This window comes from Aedes albopictus, chromosome 2, assembly GCF_035046485.1.
Source record: "Aedes albopictus strain Foshan chromosome 2, AalbF5, whole genome shotgun sequence".
NCBI lineage: Eukaryota > Metazoa > Arthropoda > Insecta > Diptera > Culicidae > Aedes > Aedes albopictus.
In genome coordinates this window covers 19,844,252-19,860,107 of record NC_085137.1, presented here as the reverse complement: position 1 = coordinate 19,860,107, position 15,856 = coordinate 19,844,252, and positions in this window count along the sequence as shown.

Sequence of the window (15,856 nt, the reverse complement as noted above, 5' to 3'; positions counted from 1 at the left end):
CAGCCATCAAATCGCATCGCATCGTCGCTGCGTCGTTGAACTTCGGTGCGGTTGTCGTTCGTGTTTGGTAACTGAATGCTGCCTGCCTGCCTGCATACGACGAGTGTGCTACAAACTAATGAAGATGATTTTTATGGCCACAGGCGTCGGCTGTTTTTACCTTTCAATTAAATCAACGCCAGGACTCAGCAGTCAGCTGTACCTGTAGTGTGTACCCTCCCTGGTGTTCGCGATAGTGTCAGGAACGATGAACCGAAAAGTACGGCTGGTGCACTAAATAAATGAAACAAGCACACCGCTCTTTAATGAGATATGAGCTATTCTTTTGTGGCACCTCATTTGGATGAGTGAAAATTGTCGTCATCGGTAGGGGTTTGTGCAGTAGACGATCGTCAATTGAAATGCTCTTATATGTATTTAGGAACTCGAAAATAGTGGCATCTTTACACTTTTGGCTAGTTTGCAACCTATCAAAACATTTATAAAATCAAGTATAGAGGAAAGATTTCGATTATCGTAGAAAAAATAAATCAATTTTTTTGTTTTGTTTTGTTCTGCCCGAGGTTTCGGCACTTTGTATTTGGCCTTTTTCAAGGGTGGAACTGTCTACCATTTTTCGTTATTAGTTCTTGCCGTTTTGTGCATTTGGAGCTTCCTGTATGCAGTTTTAAACATTTATACAATTATTGGTAGAAATTGGGTACTAACTACTTCTAACGACCTGCACTACGCTCTTTCATAATACAAAGCTACGATTTGTAATCTATCATGTCCAGTAATTCATCTGAAAGGTTTATCTATAGTATCAGATCAGACGAAATAGCCTAGGCCATCCAAACTGTTCTTGAGTTTAGATCCTAAAGTCTACGGGTGTAACGGTAACTTCTTAAATTAGCTAGTTAGTCTTCTGAAAGTTACAGTGGTTGCTTTTATCAACTAAGCTTCATAACAGTAAGAAGCCCATAATATCCCAAAAATATATAACATCGCGTATTTTTCCTCTAACTGCTTTGGTAAGTACAGTGGATGATGTAACACTACTTAACGTAGTGGCAAAAGCTATTATCACAAATGTAGACCTCCGGTCTCCGGAGTAGTTTGGTTGATCAGGAATATCTCAAATCTTGAAATGACTCATGATATGCCAGGGGGATTACAGATTACAGTCTAAAGTTCATTGTGAGACTAACTACTGTTACTGTCAAGAGTTAAACATGAGAATAGTTTGGACGACCCTCAATGTCCCAAAGGTTCATAATAGTTGGTCCAGTCTCCGCGATTGATTATGAAACGTTACTCAGCATATCAGATATAGCTGTCTATAAATGACATTGTAGATGTCAAGAGCTCGGGCGAAACAGCCTGCACGCCGTATCGAATGATAACGGCCAGCGATGCGTAAACTTTGCAGCCTCCCGTGGTATGGTAGTCCGAAGCACCTTCTTCCCCCGCAAAGATATCCACAAAGTCACCTGGAGATCACCCGACCACCAAACAGAAAACCAAATCGACCACGTTCTAATCGACGGTAAATTCTTCTCGGATATAACCAACGTCCGCACATACCGCAGTGCGAATATAGATTCGGATCACTACTTAGTCGCTGTATGCATGCGCTCAAAACTTTCGACAGTTATCACCACGCGTCGAAGTCGAACGCCGCGGCTCAACATCGAGCAACTTCGTAACTTAGAAGTGGCTCAAGACTACGCGCAGCAGTTAGCAGTGGCCCTACCAACGGAAGAGCAGCTTGGCGCAGCTACACGCGACGTTGCAAGTACCGAAGGTGGCGCGGTAACAGATTTAGGAGTATGTGCACAGGACGAAAGACTTCCGGCCCCTGACCTTCAAGAGATTGAGGAGGAGGTTGGCCGGTTGAAAAACAACAAAGCCGCTGGAGTAGATCAACTACCAAGCGAGCTTCTAAAATACGGAGGAGAAGCACTGGTGAGAGCACTACACTGGGTCATTACCAAGATTTGGGAGGAGGAAGTATTACCGGAGGAATGGATGGAAGGTATCGTGTGTCCCATCTACTGTGGGCTTCGTGGCCGTGCGGCTAGAGGCGTCAGTCATCTGGACGTTTCGTAAGCCTCGGAGTGTGGGTTCGATTCCCGCTCCAGTCGGGGAAAACTTTTCGTCAAACGAAAAATTCTCCACTGGGCCTCTGGGTGTTATGTGTGTTGTCCGTTGTCATATGTTAGTGCTTGTTCAGTCTGTACAACCTCTGGTTGAAGACGGTGTAGTGTCTTTTAAAAAGGGCGACAAGTTGGATTGCGGGAACTACCGCACGATCACACTACTGAGCGCTGCCTACAAGATACTCTCTCAAATTTTATGCCGCCGTCTATCACCGATTGCAAGAGAGTTCGTGGGGCAATATCAGGATGAATTTATGGGTGAACGCGCTACAACGGACCAGATGTTCGCCATCCGCCAGGTGTTGCAGAAATGCCGCGAATACAACGTGCCCACACATCACTTGTTCATCGATTTCAAATCGGCGTATGATACAATCGATCGAGAACAGCTATGGCAGATTATGCACGAATACGGATTCCCAGATAAACTGACCCGATTGATCAAGGCGACGATGAATCGAGTGATGTGCGTAGTTCGAGTATCAGGTACACTCTCGAGTCCCTTCGAATCTCGCAGAGGGTTACGGCAAGGTGATGGTCTTTCGTGCTTGTTGTTCAACATTGCTTTGGAGGGTGTAATAAGAAGAGCGGGGATAAACACGAGTGGGACGATTTTCACGAAGTCCGTTCAGCTGCTTGGTTTTGCCGATGATATTGATATTATTGCTCGTAAATTTGAGACGATGGCGGAAACGTACATCCGACTAAAGAGTGAAGCCAGGCGAATCGGATTAGTCATTAATGTGTCAAAGACAAAGTACATGACGGCAAAGGGCTCCAGAGAGGAATCACCGCACCCGCCACCCCGAATTCATATCGACGGTGATGAAATCGAGGCGGTTGAAGAATTCGTGTACTTGGGCTCACTGGTGACCGACGACAACGACACCAGCAGAGAAATTCAGAGGCGCATTGTGGCAGGAAATCGTGCCTACTTTGGACTCCGCAGAACTCTACGATCGAATAAAGTTCGCCGTAACACGAAGTTAACCATCTACAAAACGTTGATTAGACCGGTCGTCCTCTATGGGCACGAAACATGGACCCTACGTGCCGATGACCAACGCGCCCTTGGAGTTTTCGAACGGAAGGTGTTGCGTACCATCTACGGCGGAGTGCAGATGGAAGACGGGACTTGGAGAAGGCGAATGAACCACGAGCTGCATCAGCTGCTGGGAGAACCAACCATCGTCCATACCGCGAAAATCGGGAGGCTACGGTGGGCGGGTCACGTCATCAGGATGTCGGATAGCAAGTCGACTAAAATGGTTCTCGAGAGTCATCCGACCGGTACAAGAAGACGTGGAGCGCAGCGAGCTAGATGGGTCGACCAAGTGGAGGACGATCTGCGGACCCTACGCAGAGTGCGGAACTGGAGACAAACATCCATGGACCGAGTGGAATGGAGGCGGCTACTAAGTACAGCAGAGGCCACCCCGGCCTTAGCCTGACCGAAACGAAAAAAAAAAAAAAAAAAAAAATGGGACCTAACTGACATTTTCGATTTTTCTTCATCGATCCTCTCTTTGTGTTGTTACGGAAAGTGTATTAAGTTATCCAAAGAGTTTTTGGTTGAAATGCGAAGACGACGACTACATCTTGCTCTAGGAACAAAAAGAATAATGATTTTGTTTGTTTTGATCAAGTAATTAACGAAAGAGAGAGTCGACGAAGAGAAATCGATTAAGTCAGTTAGGCCCTTAAGAAAAATCATTGTCGATTTCTTCTACATTCAACGTTTCAATTCCATTCCACTTACGAGTTGAGCTTTGTATGTGACAAAGAAACCAACATCAAAGCAGCAGTTTCCTTACTTGTTCTTCATCGCCGTTCAATTTCTACTCCGCCAGATTCACAAATTGCACTCACACAGATACAACTGATACGACGGCGAATGTGGACAATTCAACGTTCAAAACGCATGGGCTAGAATGTAGCAACACCGTATGAGGGCGAATGGGGCACGTTATAGACAGACGCGGAACAGGCAGAACTCAACCTTCCGGAGGAAAAAGCGCCCTGTTACCGAACGGTAACTCGATTTTGTTTAGTGTGGTAGTATTAGGGACAATTTGGTGAAGGCAGTCAACGGTAACTTCAAATTTGCTGAATCAATGGCTGTGGCATTGCATCGCATCACAAAGTGAACAGCGAGATCGTGGAGTGAATGAGGAGATTCGGAGGCGGTCGCTCGAGGAATGTGGTGTTCGAGCTGTGGGATGCGCCCTGTGTCCGTAATTTGGAGAAGTCTAGAGCGAGTGTACGGGTGTATCTGGTATCGGCTCACTCTTTGTGCCCGCAGTGCGATTCTGGGAACTGTTGCCATTGCCGTAAAGCAGACCGTGCTACCGTCAGCCAACTCAGCGTTTGAAGACTACAAAGTTTGTAGGCCAACAATCTCAACGATATTCATGATCCTCGGAACCATCGGAACCGCTGATCCGTCGCGAGAAAAATCGGTTTTGCCTGGAGAAGATTCATTCTCGTGAATAATTTCGGGTCGATCAAGCCCTGTGAGCAACCAGACCCCGCATTCCTCCTGGTACTTGCAGCATTTCGTGCGCCTGTGGACGGCCTCGTAACAGCTCCTTTGGGCCCTGTTCATCGACTCTGATCTACACTCGGAATATCGGGAGATAACCCGCCCGGCATCAATCCAAGGACTCCCCTCCTCCGTGTTCGAAGAATTCACCACGCCCTAAACAGTTCGCCACGTTTATCCGACCGGGTCACGTGGTCTATCAACGTCGAAGCTGCCCAGCCGCCAAGGCTGGCGGGTCGAAGGAACCCCATACCCTAAGTGACAGGGCCACTTAGGAACACCACACTCCAAATAATCCCCCATCCGAAATCGCCCTGGGACCCGGGAGTCAAAAGAGGCCTTGTGAGCCCATCGAGCAGCTGGACCAACAGCTGGACCAGCAGTTTGGGGCTTAGGTACGACCCCTTCAGGGCCGGCGCGATCGACTCCCGGGGTCAAAAGTTTTTTCAGCCTGCAGGAGGAACGAGATCATGAAGCGATGCAAGATCTGTTCCGAGCTGTAAGGACACATGGAAGTTTTACGGGAAGCTGAACCGCTCGCGCAGAGGCCTTGTGCCACAAGTCGCCATGTGCCGGGACAACCACGGCAATCTTCTCACAAGCGAGAGTTAGGTGATCGACAAGGGGCAGCAGCATTACAATTGGCGACGTTGCATGTACCGTAGGTAGCATGGTAACGGATCTAGGATTATGTGCGCAGGACGAAAGATGTCCGACCCCTAACCTCCAAGAGATTGAGGAAGAGGTTGGCCGGTTTAAAACAACAACGTCGCTGGAGCAGATTAACTACCAAGCGAGCTTCTAGAATACGGCGGAGAAGCACCAGTGCACTGGTGAGAACTACACTGGGCAATTACCAAGATTTGGGAGGAGGAAATATTAGCGCAGGAATGGATGGAAGGTATCGTGTGTTCCATCCACAAAAAGAGCGACAAATTGGATTTCGGGAACTATCGCGCGATCACACTACTGAGCGCTGCCGAAGTACAAGATACTCTCTCAAATTTTATGCCACCGTCAAATTTTATGCCACCGTCTCTCACTGATTGCAAGAGAGTTCGTGGGGTATTATCAGTTGGAATTTATGGGTGAACGCGCTACAACGGACCAGATGTTCGCCATCCACCAGGTGTTGCAAAAATGGCGCGAATACAACGTGCCCATACATCACTTGTTCATCGATTTTAAAACGGCGTATGATACAATCGATGGCAAAGTGATGGTCTTTCAAGCTTGCTGTTTAACATTGCTTTAGAGAGGAGAGCGGGTATAAACACGAGTGGAATGAAGTCCGTTCAGGGTCAGCTGCTTGGTTTCGTTTCTCGATAGCAACGATACAAGAAGACTTGGTGCACAGTGTGCTAGCTGTGTCGATCAAGTGGAGAAAGATCTGCGGACTCTTCGCAAAGTACGGAATTGGAGACGCACAGCCATGGACCGAATCGAATGGAGACGACTCCTACGTACAGCAGAGGACATTCAGGCCTTATTCTGACCGGCAAGGTAAAGAATCCTTTAAGACTACATTAGTGTATCTTTCGATATATTCAACTGTCAATAATGAATAAGACACTGGGAGGGCATGGGCTGAACGACTTCTGAAAATTAGAAGCAACATTCTCTCTTAAAATAATAAGTCAATTGTATGGCATTCAATAATTCAGCCCTAAGCTTCTTACCTCAGTGAAATGCCGAGCGCCTCTAATGTGTCATCAATTGGGCAATAGCCGAACATATTCTTATTTCTATAATTCTTTTCACGAAGGGTTAGCATTTTATCAGAAAATCATAATCACTTTCCTTTCCTTTGCATTTGATCAGCCGTTATGATCCTCTGACCATCGTCCAAGTTGGAATGATAACAAATCGTTTTCTTTTTTCTTTTCAACCAGTTTAATAGCTTATGATTAACAACTTCGCACTTTAATTGCGTTATGAACTTCCCAGAAACTGGACCAGACAGTACCACCAAAGCAAAGCAAGCGAGATAGCACATGGTCCCAGTCATTTTTTTTCTCATCATTTGCAATAGTATCATAAACACGGAACTTTCTGGGATGTTCTTCAGAAAGCTTGAGAAATTAACTGATCCGTGCTTTTTTTCTTCTCGCCGACTAAGAGCTGTATTTGATGGATTTTCCACACCGATCATAGGCGAAAGAAATTCGCCATTAAAATTCAAGCGCGGTAGGGGAGTGTCGCCAATGTTGCTTCAAAAGGGGGCGTTAGTATAAATTTGGACTACCTATTATTCAATTGATTTAGTACATTTGTTACGACCAAATGACACAAAGTCTGTGGATTAGTATAGTCATCACCGTTTTAAAGGATTCAAAAACTTCCTCAGCTCTGTGAGATAACTATTCCAAGGAATTTGAACAGAGTAACCTAAACTCATGTAGCTGCAGTGGTAAGCGCGAAGAGTTTTGAAAAAAAACCATACATATCAGGAGTGTCTTTAGGTTCGGTCCAGAGACTCTCCGTAATGGAACTTTCCTTGACGTCCTTGGGCATAGAGTGCATACCACACGATAAACGAATGTACCAATGGAAAATGGAAGACGATTATGAAGGAGACGAAGAAGATAAAGAAGAAATAGAATAAGAAGAAGAAGAAGAAGAATAAGAAGAAAACGCAAACTATGGAAACACAGAAAAGAAAGAAGAAGATGAGATGATCAAGTTGATTGAAAACTTACTTCTTGTATTGTTAATATCATGAATTGAATACGTAGAGTTCATGATATTAACTAATATTCTTACGAATTTGCATTTTTATTGAAAGTAGTAACACTGATCCAACTGCACAGGTGGCTTAACTTTGACAACGTTTCCCTACGTCCGAACACTTTGTACATCCGGCTTCTGGCTTAAGCTCGGTTAATAATTTAGATTGAATAAGAAAATTAATCACCGACCATTTATTTTCGAAGCAAGAGCTCGCGCCCATCTTCGGAGACTCTGGCCAGCCGGCCGTCGAATGAGGGAGGGGTATCATCATCTTGAGAAGCTCGGGTCCTCCCCGGAGAAAACGAATGACCAGTCATAACAAGAGCAAAAGTGTACAGGAAAACGCTGCTGCTTACTCCACCGTTCATGCGAAGGGGGTGGGAGGGGATACTTCCAGACCATCATTTAAGTAATCATTTTCACAAATCGTCGGGAATTGAATGCACAACGGCAGAGTGAGAGCCACCAAGGCTGCTTTCGGAGGACGACGACGACAACAGTGGACGGATGCCGGTTACCTCCCCGAATCCTGCCACGACCGACCGACCGACGGACCGAGGATGTAGCGAAAAAAGATACAAAAATCGAGGGACGAAACCCCATTTTGTCCCTTGACGAATGTCCGTCGATTATCGTCATTACGATTATTATCCCCCCGTGACGAAAGGAAGAAAAAACGCAGCCTAGATGCCGTCCCTTTGGCGTTGTTGGCCCCTTCTTGGATGGACGTTTCTCTGTTTTGGGAGGAGTGAGCACCCGGTCGGAAGAAATGCTTTCACCACAGGATTGTCGTCATCGTCGTCGTCTGTTTTTCATCGTCTTCCATCAAATGTCGCAAATTGCGGGTGGGTGTTCCCGCTAGGCCTTCGGAAGGGGAATACTGTGGCACAAGAAGCCTAAGAAAATCAGTCACGAAGGATAATCACTTGGTGAATGGTGGTAGCGAACAATTAATTAAAATTTATTAGATGGCGATGACACTGGCGAAATGTTGGGATTCTTGCTGCTGGCAAGTGAGATTAGCACCCTCTGACGTGCCGAATAGGTTCACTCGGTGCAATTCTATTTAAGTTCTAAGTATTATCCCGCTAAAATGTGTAAGCGATTGCAATTAATTGTACGCTTAAGCGAAATAAACTATCATATATGAATAAAGTAACAAGTTATGAATAACAAACTTCACTCACCAAAAAGTAAAAATTGTCTTAATTTTCCAGTTTCTGGACAAATTTTCGGCGACATTCCGGCGGATGAACCAAGACGAGCTTGGTGGTCTAGTGGCTACCGCTTCTGATTCATATGCAGAAGGTCCTGAGTTCAATCCCTGGCTCGTCCCTTTCCTCATACTTTGTATCTTTCTATCTACTTTCTCTCTCACACTCTCTCTCCTACATATACATCTCATGTTTATTCGTATGTTCATAACGATCGCTAGAACCAGAAACGGATTGAAAAATAAAAAGCCGTTTCCCTTCCTTCCAATTTTCATCACAGCACAGTGTCAATCTATCATATAACGCCTACAAGTTATGCAACCAAGCGGACTGTGCCGCTTCACAGTAATCTTCACACAATCTATCGCTTTACGCCTGGCACCCTTGCACCAATGCATGATCCATGTGCCAAAATTAAAAAAAAAACATTTCCCATCAACACACCAACATCCGCATGACCTTGTGCAGACGCAGAGGATTCAACGGTCTGATGTGGGCAAGCGATTGCAATCATCACTTCCCTCCCCTTCCTCATTGACCTGCAACCTGACGCAGTAGGCGCCATTGTCGCCTAAAAATACAAGACCACCAACGCTCACACACTGAAGATGCCTGTTGATCCCAAGCAGCTATCTCATTGGTTCCTTGATCTGGCGATACTGGAATAGCAAATGCGGGCGGTCAATCAAGCTCAAGCTCAAGCTCAAGCTCAAATTTTCGGCGACATTCCAACGGAAGAATTTTCGGCAAATATAAAGTAAAATTTGGGGTGAAAATGGTCTGTTCTACAACAAGCAATTTTTGACAGAATCCATAGACAATTGTCAATGGATCTTATGAGGCTTGACCGTACTGTGTTGCGAAATTTTCTGCAAAAAAGCTAGAGAAATTCAATCGAAAAACTTTTCTTTTCTAAGAACTGTGTGTATTAGCAGACCCCATACGAAGCTTACACTAACGACCTTGAATTGGCTTTTTTTTTTTTTATTCCTTGTTGGGTATATAAGTCACTGCGACCTGTTTTTAGATCTATTGTGGTGACAAATGCCCCAGTTTTGTTTAGCTATGTCAAGTTGACGTATCACCATTGGAGTTAGCAATAATCAAACCTTGACTGTAAGCATGATCCCAACACGGTGCCACAGTTCGGATGAACTGTACTACCGCATTGGCGTTTGTTCTCCAGACATCAAGGGGTTCTATCAGCCCCTTGTCGAAGAACCTAATTCTTTTAGCTGCAATTGCCGGGCAACGGCACAACAAATGCTCCGAGTCTTCTGTATCTATGCCGCAAAAGCGACATAAATCATCTTGAAGTTTTCCAATTAGCTTCAGATGATACCGGCTCGGACAATGACCTGTTAGAAGGCCAGTAAAAGAACTAAGATCTTTTTTAGAAAGTTCTAGAATTTTACGAGTACTTGAAACGTCCGGCTTTATGAAACGTTTCGACTGCCTCGCAATAGTGGTGTTTTCCCAGTTGGATTTTATTTTCTCATGTTCCCATGCTTTAAACTCCCTTCTGAGAAAACAACCAGACACACCACAAAATGGTTCAGGCCCTATGAATTGATGAGACGATCCAAGTCTTGCTAACATATCGGCTTGTTCATTTCCTTCAATTCCACAGTGCCCTGGAACCCAAAATAGCTTCACCTGATTACGGCAAGCTAACTGTTGAAGTGACTGAATACACTCCCATACAAGTTTAGAAAAGCATGTTGCTGATTTCAAAGCATTTAGAGCTGCTTGGCTATCAGACATCATGCAAATTGTTGAATGTCTGTAGTTTCTGCGTAAGCAAATATTACTGCATTCCAAAATCGCCTGGACTTCAGCTTGAAAAACTGTAGGCCACTTGCCCATAGGAATTGATATGTTAATCCCGGGGCCAGTCACGCCTGCCCCTACTTGATCGTTCAATTTTGAACCATCAGTGTAAAATACGATTGATCCTGGGTGTAGTTCTGGGCCACCATTTGTCCACAGATTTCGCCCTGGATTAATCACTTCAAAAGAGCGTTCAAAATTGTATCTTTTGCTCATCCAATCACTATTATTTACGACGAGAGAGCCGATACTAATTGTTTTCAGAATACTAAGATGCCCTCTCAGGTCACCATCAAAGAGTTGCGTAGCTCTTTTGAGCTTCAATGCACTCTTTGCAGCTTCTGATTGAACAAATTGATGCAGCGGAAGTAGGTGAAGTAAAGTGTCAAGCGCTTTAGACGGTGTACTTCGCATTGCACCAGTAATTGAAAGAGTAGCTAATCTTTGAAGTTTTTCCAGTTTCTTCTGTGCTAACCTTTCATTTGTTTTAGGCCACCAGACCAGTGACGCATAGGTAACTCTGGGTCTCACAATTGCCGAATAAATCCAGTGGATCATTTTCGGTTTCAATCCCCACTTTTTACCAAAAGTCTTTTTACTGATCCATAGAGCACTTGTAGCTTTACCAACTACATGCTCAAGATGTAAATTCCAATTTAGTTTGCTGTCAAGATAAACTCCAAGATACTTGACGGTATTTGAAAGTTCCAAAAGAGTTCCTTTCAGTTTTAAGTTAGTAATTGCTATTTTTCTCCGTCGTGTAAATGGTACGATCGTGGTTTTAGAAGGATTTATGTTCAATCCTTCCTTATCGCACCACGAGGAGACTAAATTTAAGGCAGTTTGCATTCTGTTAGTGATAACATTGTCATATTTACCACGAACTACTATGACTATGTCATCAGCGAAGCCAATTATTTCGAAGCCCTGTGCTTCCAGTTTTTTTTAGAAGATCATCAACTATCAAAGACCACAATAGAGGTGATAGTACGCCTCCTTGTGGGCACCCTTTTACTGTTCTAACGGTAATAAATGAATTGCCAAGGTTAGATGATATCTCTCTTTTTGATAACATTTCTCCAATCCAATCAACAATGCATCTATCAAAACCACGTCTTGACATAGCATTCCTCATTGAATCGTAAGATGTGTTATCGAACGCTCCTTCAATATCAAGAAACGTAGCAAGTGAAATCTCCTTTGCTTCAAAGGATATTTCCAATTTTGTAACCAGCTTATGAAGTGCTGTTACCGAAGATTTGCCCTCTTGATATGCAAATTGATTTTGGCTCAATGGGCTTTTTGTTAAATATGACGATTTGATATACTCGCCTAGTATTTTTTCCATTATTTTCAACATAATGGACGATAAACTTATGGGTCTGAAGGATTTTGGTGATGATTTATCCTTCTTATTTGCCTTTGGGATAAAAGTGACTCGCACTTCTCTCCAAGCTGTAGGGATATGGCTTAGTGATAAGCTTAATCGGAACAACTTGGTTAAAATAGGTGTTAAGATTTCTTTACCCTTCTGGAGTAGTACAGGAAAAATTCCATCCCTACCCGGAGCTTTGAAGGGTTCAAAGGAATCAATTGCCCATTTAACCTTTTGTTCAGTAATAATTTGATCGCCCAGAATGCATGCATCACTCCTGGTGCCTTCTAACACAGTTGATTCATCATCTTCATGAATATATCTCCTGGTTTCATTGGCCTCAGTTTGCGATACAGATGTATTCTGGTCTTCAGTGAACGCAACAATGGAACACGGAGAGTGTGTTTTCATCATTGTTTCCAAGATTTCTTCGGAGCTCTTTGTAAAAGAACCATCTTCTTTTTTTAGAGTTCCAAGACCTATAGAATGATCTTTAGCGAGGACTTTTTGCAATCTAGCAACAATCGGAGTACTTTCAATGTTTTCACATGTGTGCCTCCAATTTATCCTCTTCGATCTTCGAATTTCTCTGTTATAAATTGTGAGGGACTCTTTGTATTGTTCCCACTGTTGTGTTCTTTTAGCCCGGTTAAATAACTTCCGGGTTTTCTGTCGCAGTTTTTGCAAGTTACTATTCCACCAAGGAACATCTCTATTTGAAGAGCGTTTCTTTGGTGCACAACTGTCATGAAAAGCCTGTTTAATTATGCTCGAAAGTGTCGAAGCGCTTTCTTCAAGCCCATGACGAGAATTTTGAAGTTATCCATTCCCGATAAAAGTTTTGAGGTGTACATATCCCAGTTAGTCTTCCTGGGATTTCTAGTAGTTTCTATGAGTTGACAGCCAGCCTCATATTCAAACTGTATATGCTTGTGATCAGATAAAGAAATTTCATCTGACACATGCCAATTTTTGATTTTTTGCGAGAGTGTAGGGCTACACAATGTCAAATCCAAAACTTCCTGCCTAATAGCATTTGTAAAGGTAGATTTATCGCCTCTGTTTCATAAATCGATTTCATTTCTTGAAATGAAATCTAAGAGGTGTTCTCCCCTACTATTAATGTCTGTGCTAGCCCATATTGTATGATGAGCATTTGCATCACAACCAATGATGAAAGCTTTATTTAGCTTTCTGCAATAAGAGACAAAAGCTGCTATTTCTGGTGGGGGTACATCATCCACATCTCCCGGAAAGTATGCCGAAGCTACACAAATTTCCGTTTTCCCGTGGATTGTTGGTACTTCCATCATAATTGCAACAATGTCACGATTAATAAATTGTGTAATTGGAACTGCATTCACAGTCCCATTCACTAAAATTGCAGATCTTGGTGGTAACTGCCCTACTTTATATATTAATTTGGAGGAATCTGTATGGATTCCCATTATCCTACAATTGTTCGTCCATGGTTCCTGGATAAAAGCTATATCCAGTTTACTCTCAGCAAATCTTTTGCAAAGTACAGCTGTTGCTCCCTTTGCGTGATGAAGATTTACTTGGATGAACCGTAAATTTTTAGTTTGCATTTTGATCGTTAGGATCCAATAATTGTTGATTTTTACACGTTAGATCAACAGAACTTGTAGTCTGGCCAAGCATAATAGGGTTCTCTGTCCTCTTAACTCCACTCAATCCTAGGATTTTTACGTACTGATCAATGATCATCACGATATCACTAGTTTCTAGTAGGTTTTTGGAGTTACTTTAGCCCTATGCTTTGGTCTTTTGCTACTATATTAACTTAAAAAGATAATACACGCACACACACACAAAAGCACTCGCGCACACACACACACACTCGCACTCACGTACACACACACACACACACACACACACACACACACACACACACACACACACACACACACACACACACACACACACACACACACACACACATACACACACACACACACACACACACACACACACACACACACACACACACACACACACACACACACACACACACACACACACACACACACACACACACACACACAATAAAATTAAATAAATAAATAAATAAAAATATTAATAATAAATATATAAAACAAAAAAGTATAGAATAATTAGAATATATTTAATTGAATTGTAGTGGCTTAGTGAATGATGGATAAAATTATAGCGCATTTAGTTTACCACTAGACTATCGCACTAGTGTCTTAAAAGCACTTATTCAGCATAAATCGTAGAAATAGTGCGTAGAAAACATCAACTCAATTTGATGCAATCGCGCACTTTTATTTACGTTTTCGCACTTATGAAGAAATTCCTTGAAAAATTTTAGAGGAATTTCTGAAGGAGTTCTGGAGGAGTTCCTGGAGGAATTCTGGAGGAATAGCTGAAGTATTTCTGAAGGATTTCCTGGAGGAATTCTTGAGGAATTCATGGAGGATTTCTGAAAGAATCCCTGGAGGTATTGCTGGAGGCATTCTTGGAGGAATTCCTGGAGGAGTCCCTAGAGCAACTCCTGGAGAAATTCCTGGGAGAACCCTGGGAAAACTCTGGTGGAAATCCTAGAAGAATTCTAGAGAAATTGCTAGAAAAATTCAAATGAAATTTCTGAGGGAATTCTAGAGAAATTCCTGCAAGAACTCTGGAGGAATTCCTGAAGGAGTTCTGGAGGAGTTCCTGGAGGAATTCTGGAGGAATTGCTGAAGTATTTCTGAAGGAATTCCTGGAGGAATTCTTGAGGAATTCCTGGAGGAATTCTTGAGGAATTCATGGAGGATTTCTGAAAGAATCCCTGGAGGCATTCTTGGAGGAATTCCTGGAGGAGTCCCTAAAGCAACTCCTGGAGGAATTCCTGGCAGAACCCTGGGAAAACTCTGGTGGAAATCCTAGAGAATTCTAGAGAATTTGCTAGAAAAATTCAAATGGAATTCCTGAAGGAATTCTAGAGAAATTCCTGCAAGAACTCTGGAGGAATTCCTGAAGGAGTTCTGAAGAAATTCCTGGAGGAATTCTGAAGAAATTCAGAATTATGGAGGACATCCTTGAGGAATTTTGGATGAATTTCTGAGGAGTTCTGGTCAAATTCCTGGAGGAATTCCGGAGTAATTTCTGAAGGATTTCTGGAGGAATTCCTTGAGGAACTTTGGATGAATTTCTGAGGAGTTCTGGTCGAAATTCTGAAGGAATTCCTGGAGGAATCGTGGACGAGTTCTGGAAAAATTCTTGGAGGAATTCTTGAAGGAATTCCTGAAGTAATTCCATGAAGAAATCCTGGAGGAATTCCTGCAAAAACTTCTGGAGGAATTCTGGTGGAATTTCTGGAGGAATTTCTGGAAGAATTCTGGAGGAATTCCTGGTGAAATTCTTGGAGAAATTCTTAGTGAAATTATTGAAGGAATTCCTGGTAAAATTCCTGGAGGAATTTCTGGTGAAATTCCTGGAGGAATTCCTGGTGGAACTGCTGGAGGAATTGCTGGAGGAATTGTTGAAGGAATTCCTGGAAATCCCACCCGGGTGCATTATAAGATTATTTACAAATATCTGATTTGGGAATTTATATTTGGGGTTTTCTGTAGAGGGCCCACTATAGCTGCAGGGTCCATTACTTACACCCAAGCTCTAGTAAAATCAACTTAAACAAATTCAATGTAGCTGCATTGACAAAGCTTTATAATCATTCAAATGCTTATATTTGACCTTTACAAATATTAAAATTTTCTCGAAATGTATAGCAACCAGTGGAAAGAGGTTTGTTGTTGTTTAAGATCAGTGCTGTCATCAGAATTGTTTACTCAAGGTTTCCAAATTTCAGCGCCCCCTATACTGGTATGCCCCAAAGAAAATAATTTCATCCTTGCACCTTATTTAGAATTATTCCCGGAACACTCTTTCATACATTATTATTTACCGACATTTTCATAAAATTATCGCGGAAGGGACATTCTTTCAGGGATACACTTTATGAGAATTGCAAGTATCCTTCTTAAAATTTCTTGGAAAATTC